The following is a 9,579-nucleotide window of genomic DNA, read 5'->3' as shown; positions in this document are numbered from 1 at the left end:
ATTATATGAGAGTTTGATGATGATTTGAAGGCTGTAGGTCCTAAGAGACTCAATTTAATAGTTATATGGGTATCTAGCATGTAGTAAGATTGGGATTGACATTCCTAACCCTGCCCAAGACATGGATTGTTGTGTGCTCTTTATGTGAAGTTTGAAGACTCATCTCTTCATGTTGCTAAGGGTCGAGCATTCTCAAGCACAATGATCCACAACAAGAAAGTTCCAAAAGATCAAGTGAGGGTAACAATGGGTAAGGTTCATAGTGGTCACGATGGTATACCAGTGTCCAACCTGATGAGGTTTGACTACTGGCTCGGGCTAAAGGAAATTTCATTTTATGGCTAAAAAACTTGTTGGAAAGCCAGTAGTAGCAGTAAAGAAAGCGACAGTGAAGAAGATGACAAAAAGCACAGATCCTATCCTCCACCCTTTTCCTACTCACACTGGGGTTATATATGGAAGTTTGGCGCTTCTTTATTCCACGGCGGAAAATATTGAGAACCCTGTTACTTTTAACATGCTGTTGGGGATTGTGGGTTCAAATGTCACCTCCAACTTCACCATTAACAAGAAGGACCTCGTTCAGTTCCTCAACTTTGAGGAGTTGGATATATCTTTATGCAGCTGGCTATTTTGTAAGTTACAATATCATTTTTCTTATTTCATGTTATATTTATTACATGTCCTAATGTTTTTCATTTAAACAACAGGCACTTTACTCAAGTCTATTGGCATAGAGGCCTTAAGGGCACACATGGCTTTATGTGTCCTCAAAAGCTATAGAAAATAGTAAATGTTGTGGAAGTGAAGTCGATTTACATGATGACCATAATGACTCGGATGAAAAAGAAATTATATTTTGCACCTTACGTGAAAGGCTAAGTATATTATTGTATTTGAAATACACAAGTTATATATATGGGATTATAATTAACATGGTTTATATTTTGTAGTTATCATTGAACTTTAATTGTTTTTGCTCCCTTTAATAACAAAGTCTGCTGGTTCAATTTTCCCCGTGGAGGTCCACAAGAAGAAACCAGAGATGTCATTGACACGTGAGTTTATGTTTATGTATTTATTACATATATAGTTTACAAAAATGTGCTCTAATATTATTTTCTTTTGATCATTGATAGGGCTTTTTATAGTTTCAATGTTGTGGTCAAGGAAAAAAAATAAGCCGCCCCCAAAATGGATTCTCTCACAAATATATTGTTTTGAGCTAAGTATATGCTTATAAATCTTTTCAATAATCGAATTTAATATTTATAATTTTTTTAAATAATCAAAGTCAAATATTTAATTTTATATTTCATTTTGTTAGTATTGTTGTCAATCCGGGTGTGTTGAATGCGGATATTATGTCATTTGCTATATGAATGACATAATTGAGACATGGGTTGTTAAGAGGTTAAACGAGGTAAATATAAGTTACATTACATGTAATTCCTTAATTCTTTTCACATTTTTGATCAATTTGACTAATGACTATGTTATTTTTAATTTACAGGTATTTCAATAGTGTCTCATATGATACCGAGGAAATCAACTTGATGAGGGATACTTTATCCACAACATTGTCGGAGAATTTTGAAAATGAGAAATAGTTAAGTCATTCATTACATTTATTTTATTATTTGATTATTAACTAGTTGAGTAGTTATTGATTTAGGGTTTAGGTGTAAGTGATTGAATAAGAATAGGATGTTAGTGCTAGGATAAACATTTTGAAATAATTTTGCATATTCTTCTACCCTGCTGATTGTATTTTGAGTCTGTGGATTGCAGAGAGGTTGTGTAGGAAATCTGCGTAGAATGTTAAAAAAAAAAAAAGGCTATTTTTAACGACTTATAATAACCACCATTAAACAAATTTCTAATGGTTAAAATTTTTTTTCCACAGTAATTTGTTCAATAAAACCGTCGTAAAAAGTTTACTTTCTATGACATTTTAGATAAAAACCGCTGTGAAAAATTTACTTTCCATGGCGTTTAATATAAAAACTACCGTGGAAAGTTTTTTTTCATGGCGGTTATATATCATCATGTAATATTCTTCTTACAATGTTGACAGGTCATAAAAATAAATAGTGACAACTCAAGATTGATTCTACAGAGAACTCAGATAACAATGATTAGACAATAAAAATTCTCTCTTACATTTAAGTTGAGAAAATCAGGATTTAATGAAATTAGGTGAAAAGAAACTAAAATAAAACAAAACAAAACCTTCTAAAATTGCTAGAGCAAATATTAAAAAAGCCAACTTAGAGTCACTAATTCCTTACTAGCTTCTTAAACCTTGTTTTATTGAATTGATTAACATTAATGTAAATTTTGTTAATCTAGAGTTCAATTATCTACAAGTACTTGTCGGTCCACTTATAACCCTCTCTTAAATTAATTATATAATCTCTCACACAATTACCTAAGAGGCTAAACAATTCCGTTTCACTCATCAACAATTATACAGGGTAATTAGATATATTTCTATCCTAATTACAAATTAGATTATCATCTAATCACATATTACTTAATCTAAGAGCTTAATTAAAATCTTTTTTATCAAGAAAAACTTTAATTCTTAAATTCGTAATTAATGGTGGCCTGGACAAATAAAACAAAATTAAGTAACCAAAACCAAACATTAAGCATCTTCAATTCAATGAAAGCAGAGCTCAATCCACTGACAAGGCTGTAAAACACACTAGACACACATGACTTCGAGCAATCCCAATTCAGCAGCAATAATTCCATATTCAAAACGATGATAGACAGAAAGAAAGATCGGAAACAAAACATTGTTCGAAGCTCCAATCACAGCTCGTGCTCCTCTGCTCAAAACCAGTCCACTACTAACTCTAATGAAGAAGGCGATCACAGTGGTTCTCCTCTCCTCCCAGAACTAGTTCAACAGCGTCTCTCCTTCCTTGCTTTTGATTGGTGTGAGAAATCCAAAAACTGAACAGTGCTCTATCGTCTCTCTTCCTCTGTCACCAAAAGCTCAGAACAAGCGCCGTCCTCTCCGCAGAACCAGTCGGCGTTTCTCCTCAGGTCCAGCGAAGAAGAAGATCACCAGAACAGTTCGACGCTCTCGTCCCCTGCGTTCGGCTCCTTCCAGGCAGAGACAAAGATGAACAGTGTCCTAGGTCTCCTCCAAGTTCCAATTTTCCCTACTCCAAACGGTGCGTTTCTGCCAATAATGAAAAGGGAGGAGAAGTAAAGATAATATAAATAAAGAGAAAACAAACTAAAAGAAAAAGAAAGTAAAAAGAAAAAGAAAACTAAAATTAAAACTGCAATAAAATAAGATAAATTTTAAAATTACTGATAACTACTTTTATCTATTTAAAACCAAGCTATTTACCATAAAATCCCCAAAATAATGCTCACAATTAATTTCTTTTCAAATCTCTTTTAAATCATTTAAAATTCTGTTGATAATTCTCTGAAAATCATTCAAAATAATGAGTTATCAGCGGTTATAAAACATTGTGTAACATTCTCCTTAGCAAGTTGACGAAATTCACTACCCTCCAAAACTATCATGAAAAGCCTATTTTAACTGTCGTTAAAAACTTTTTCTCTAAGTGTTAGCAAATTTGAATCTATATTAGCTTGGTATCTCAAATGAGACCTTTAAGGAGTTGCCGCAAAGTCTATATATGTAGTCTGCCATATGTGTAATATTTTGTAGCTGAATTACAAGAAATCTATACGTAGAAGCAACTTCAAAATTTTAAATGAAGTTATGGAATTAAAACTCAATACTAATTCAATAAACTTGGCCGATAAACCCTCAATCAATCCATCGTGCCGATATTTCTAAAACTCATCAGACACGACCAGATGACATTTATAAGGCGTATCCAAAGTCCTCATATAAAAAATTTTATATCCTAGTGATCACAAACACAAATGAGTCCCTAGGAAATTTTCATATACGTACAAATCCACAATTCAAGTAGCTTCACAAATTAAGCCACAAAACCACTTGAAATCCACCTTATAATAATGCTTCCGAATCTAAATTTCGGCCAAGCCCAAAGAAAAACCAGCTGAAGCTCGTCAAAAAATGGAGCAGAAATGATTTGGGCATCATTTACAAAGAAATGAGTTTTGCAAGATCTGATAATTGCAAAGATTTTTCAGACTGACAACCAAAATTCCAATTTATGAAAATAGTCCAATTTACATCTTAATGACCTATATTTCCAATAATTCATGAATTACATGAAAATTATATTCAATCTATTTCAAAATGCAGAGTCTTAATCATTTGTTGTCTGACATAGAGCGTAATATCTCGATAAATTTGTATTTTATGTTTCCAAGTTATAATGGTTAGAAGTATATAACATTTTGGTTTAAAGTAAAAAAGAATTAAATTACCAACTCCTTAGACTTATAAAGCTTGAGTTCAATTTATCATACTGTTACAAAAAAACTTGGCGAAACTTCAGGATAAAATTTGCGGAATAAACTATATTATTCAATGTCTTTAAATATAATTAAATATAAATTTTACATTTTATCTTGACATTAGATTGATTTCAATTGGAATAAAAAATAGTTGTTGGCTACGCACGAGATGTAACTCTTTTGGTCTGAATAGCAATAGCATGCTTAAATCCATCTCTAGAAACTTGACCATCAATGCACCAGGTGTCTAAAAAGCTTTCATCTTTCGACTTCCCATTAGCGATCTCTTTCAATAATGCCTCAATCCAGTATTTAGGGAATAGAGATATACAAATAATGGAGTAACAAGCGAGGAGATTTGGCTGTGTTTGCTTCGTACCTCAAATGAAACCTTTAAGAATCTATCGCAAAGTCTAGATTTGATGTTTGCTGTGTGTTTAATTTCTTGCAGCTAATATTTGTGCATTAAAAAGAACCCTTCACTCGTGAGGTTTGACATAACTTTATTAGGACTGGTAAAACAGGCCAACCCTTAAATTGCAGGTTGGCCCTTGATGAGTTGCGAGTCATACAAGTTGAACTCAAAAGGCTCGTTTTTTGATGGGTTAGTATTCTGTCAACCCTAACCCACCAAGGTGGGTTAGCGGGCCAACCCGCTAGATTTTTTTAAAATTTTTTTCCTTATAAATAAACAAAAATTAAAAAAAATCAGAAATGATTTAACTTATTCCAAGCATTCAAATAAAAATTACAACACATTAAAACACAAAATATACGATTGTCTAAAGTCTAAACTCCAAACATAATAAAAATACAAGTTCAAACATAAATTTTTTCAATAAAATCAACATGCAACAATGAATAACTATTTTGATCTAATTAACTCTAATGGTGATCACATTTGAAGCTAAAGCATTTTTTGAAACTGGCTCAATATTGATTTTGACAGTAGTAGCTAGTAGGATTTCAGCTTTCTTGCCTTCCTAGAATTCCAGTCCACCTCCTCCCGATATTTATATATATATATAAATATAAAATTTAGGCGGGTTAAACTCGCCAACCTGCGGGCCAACTCGCAATAGGCTCTGGTTGTAGCGATGCAGGCTCATATTTTTCAAGTAATGGCGGGTTGGCTAAAAGCCATTCCTAACCCGCCATTTTTGGCGGGTTGACGGGTCTGACCCATATTTCCATTTCTAAACTTTATTAAAAAATAATAAGATATGGAAAAAAAACTCAATAATAATTATAAGGAATACACATATATAGAAGCAGCTACATATCAAAATTTAAAGCAGAAAAAAAAGAAAAAATAACAAATAAAGACCCTGCCAATATATAAAATTATGATTTGGGACTCTCAATTTAAAAAATAGCAAATGAAGACCTGATCTCAAATTGTAAATATGAAATCTTAGTGAAATATCTGAAATGTCCCCCAACCAAATTGTGATTTGGTTTACTGAAATTGTCATTCACTAAAGTGAACTTGTCATTTCCCATAATCAATTTGTCATTTGGCATACCCTCAGCCAAGTTATGATTTGATCTACTACAGTTGTCATTCGCTAAAGTGAACTTGTCATTTCCTATAATTAACTTATCATTTGGCTTGGGAGTATTTCAGACATTTCACAAAGATTTTATATTTACAATTTAAAACCGGGTCTTTATTTGTTATTTTTTAAATTGAGAGTTCTAAACCATAATTTCACATATTAGGAGGTATTTATTTGTCATGTCTTGAAAAAAAAAACTGATAGTAATATTAAAAAAATATTTAAAGATGTTCAACCTGTAGCTTGATGACATGACGACTCTAGTCCTGTCCACGCTGCGCAGGCCCTTGGAGCTAGACACTAGGCCAGCGCCAAGATCAACCCGTTTGCTAAAAGGTAATGGAGGGTGGTGATTTTTCAAAACTAATGGGAAAAAAAGACTAGTGCATTTTCTAATTGTCTTCCATTAGGTGTGAATCTATATTAAGTAGGTGACTTTTGTATTCAATTGTGCCCATCGCACACTTCATGTTCATTTACACTGCCTTAATTTGGATGCTCTGGAAAGACTTTGACTCTAATTGTGCCCATCCCACGCCACTTCAATAATAATGGGTTCTTTTTTTGGAGTTTCATAGGACCACAATGCTGTCGTGTTCATCTCATGTTTATCAATTTGATGTCTATATTCAATATATGTACAAGCTCCAAAGACCGAAGACTTACTACCTTATAATTTGCTTATGCCACGTTTTCCCGTTAAAACTAAATTTGAAATGCTTCTTATCTAACACTATCCTTCAACTTGGAAAAATATTTCATTCTTTCCAAATGATCACTGAGCTTACAAAATTGATTTATCTTTTATGAAAATATGTTTTAACTTGTTATTTTTTATAATCAACCTATCATTTGACTGAGAGGTATTTCAGACATTTTATTAAAATTTTATATTTATAATTTCAGATCGGGTCTTTATTTTCTATTTTTCAAATTAAGAGTCATAAATCGCAATTTCATATATTGGGAGGTTTTTATTTATTATATCTCAGGAAAAAAAAGCTGATAGTAATATTAAAAAAATATTTAAAGATGTTCAAGTTGTAACATGATGATATGACGACTTTAGTCCTGTCCACACCGTGCAGGCCCCTAGAGCTAGACACTAGGCTAGCGCTAAGATCAACCTGTTTGCTAAAAGGTAACGGAGGGTGATGATTTTTCAAAACTAATAGGAAAGAAAGACTTGTGCATTTTCTAATTGTCTTCCATGAATCCATATTAAGCATCTTTTTTTTTTTTTTTTTCCGGTAATCTAAGGCGAGTGACCCGCAATTCCCCCGGTATCCAGCGTCTTTTCCTGAGTCCTGGCCTTCTAAACTGGACCAGGTAACCCGGGGCAACTGACTAATCCGGAGCGGGGTTGGTTTTTAGGCACGTCCATTTAAGGTGTTTTGCACCAAAGGCGGTAAACCCCTCCCAACAAGCATGGCTCCAGGTTCGAACCTTTGTCCGCCTGGGGTGTGTCAGGTGCCTTTACCACTGCACCCAACGCTTGTTGGTCCATATTAAGCATCTTTGAAAGTTCACGTATCCAATTCCAATCGTGTGGGGCCAATAGGTGACTTTTGTATTCAATTGTGCCCATCGCACACTTCATGCTCATTTACACTGCCTTAATTTGGATGCTCTGCAAAGACTTTGACTCTAATTGTGCCCATCCCACGCCACTTTAATAATAATGGGTTTTTTTTTTTGGAGTTTCATAGGACCACAATGCTGTCGTGTTCATCTCATGTTTATCAATTTGATGTCTATATTCAATGTATATACAAGCTTCAAAGACCGAAGACTTGCTACCTTATAATTTGCTTATGCCACGTTTTCCCGTTAAAACTAAATTTGAAATGCTTTTTATCTAACACTATCCTTCAACTTGGAAAAATATTTCATTCTTTCCAAATGATCACTAAGCTTACAAAATTGATTTATCTTTTATGAAAAATATGTTTTAACTTATAATTTCTTATAATTAACTTATCATTTAGCTGAGAGGTGTTTCAGACATTTTATCAAAATTTTATATTTGTAATTTCGGATTGGGTCTTTATTTTCTATTTTTCAAATTAAGAGTCATAAATCGCAATTTCATATATTGGGAGGCTTTTATTTGTTATATCTCAAAAAAAAAAAACTGATAGTAATATTAAAAAAATATTTAAAGATATTCAAGCTGTAACATGATGACATAACGACTCTAGTCCTGTCCACGCCGCGCAGGCCCATAGAGCTAGACACTAGGCTAGCGCTAAGATCAACCTGTTTGCCAAAAGGTAATGGAGGGTGGTGATTTTTCAAAACTAATAGGAAAGAAAGACTTGTGCATTTTCTAATTGTCTTCCATTAGGTGTGAATCCATATTAAGCATCTTTGAAAGTTCACGTATCCAATTCCAATCGCGTGGGGCCAATAGGTGACTTTTGCATTCAATTGTGCCCGTCGCACACTTCATGTTCATTTACACTGCCTTAATTTGGATGCTCTGCAAAGACTTTGACTCTAATTGTGCCCATCCCACACCACTTTAATAATAATGGGTTCTTTTTTTGGAGTTTCATAGGACCACAATGCTGTAGTGTTCATCTCATGTTTATCAATTTGATGTCTATATTCAATCTATATACAAGCTCCAAAGCCGGAAGACTTACTACCTTATAATTTGCTTATGCCACGTTTTCGTGTTAAAACTAAATTTGAAATGCTTCTGATCTAACACTATCCTTCAACTTGGAAAAATATTTCATTCTTTCCAAATGATCACTAAACTTGCAAAATTGATTTATCTTTCTTGAAAACATGTTTTATAATCAAGATTCTATAATAAATCTTATTGTGCTATATATGGTTTTTAAAAAGTTTCAAAAAGTAAAAAGTAAAGTTTGTAATTAAACACCGAATTCGTTTTCCTTTTAGGTGTTGTTACCATTTCTAATGGAAATCTTTAAATGAATGATTTAACATCAAAAGGCCAAGTAACAAGAGAAAGAATCAAGAGGTTACATATCTCTTTTGAGTCTATGTCAACAATATTAAACGCCCAAGACACTCATATGAACAAAAACGAAGCAAAATGAAGCCTTGTTATTGCTCATTCAGGTCCATAAAAAGCCAAAGGAGATGTTAGGGGTGAATAAAAACATGGAGCCTGTCTAGTAGAAGTTAATGGAGGGTAATGATTGTTCAGAACAGTTAGAAAAAATTTAGGCATTTTCTAATTGTCATCCATTTTAATTTGTGTGAATTCATTATGCATCTTGGTGTCACGTATTCTAATTCCATTTGTGTGGGACAATAGACCACTTTTGTATTCAATTCTGCCCATCTTACGTCAATGGTAAGTTGTCCTAGTAATAATGCTACTTGGATGAGATCTCAACTTCAAAAATAATATTATATGTTTTTACTAAAATTTAAGAACAATAAGTTTTTTTTCTTTCGGAGCCACATAAAGACTTAATTTAATTAATTTTAACGAGGACCATTGACGATGATGTTTCTATTCTTCTTTGATTTTTCAAAAAGGAAAAGAAAGAAAGTGAAATATATCATGTATCATAATTATTACAGTTGTCTATCTGACGGATTAAACACGCAC

This window comes from Neltuma alba, unplaced genomic scaffold (assembly GCF_004799145.2).
Source record: "Neltuma alba isolate B1F8T4 unplaced genomic scaffold, ASM479914v2 tig00000132_pilon, whole genome shotgun sequence".
Lineage (NCBI taxonomy): Eukaryota > Viridiplantae > Streptophyta > Magnoliopsida > Fabales > Fabaceae > Neltuma > Neltuma alba.
This window is presented reverse-complemented; position numbering follows the sequence as displayed.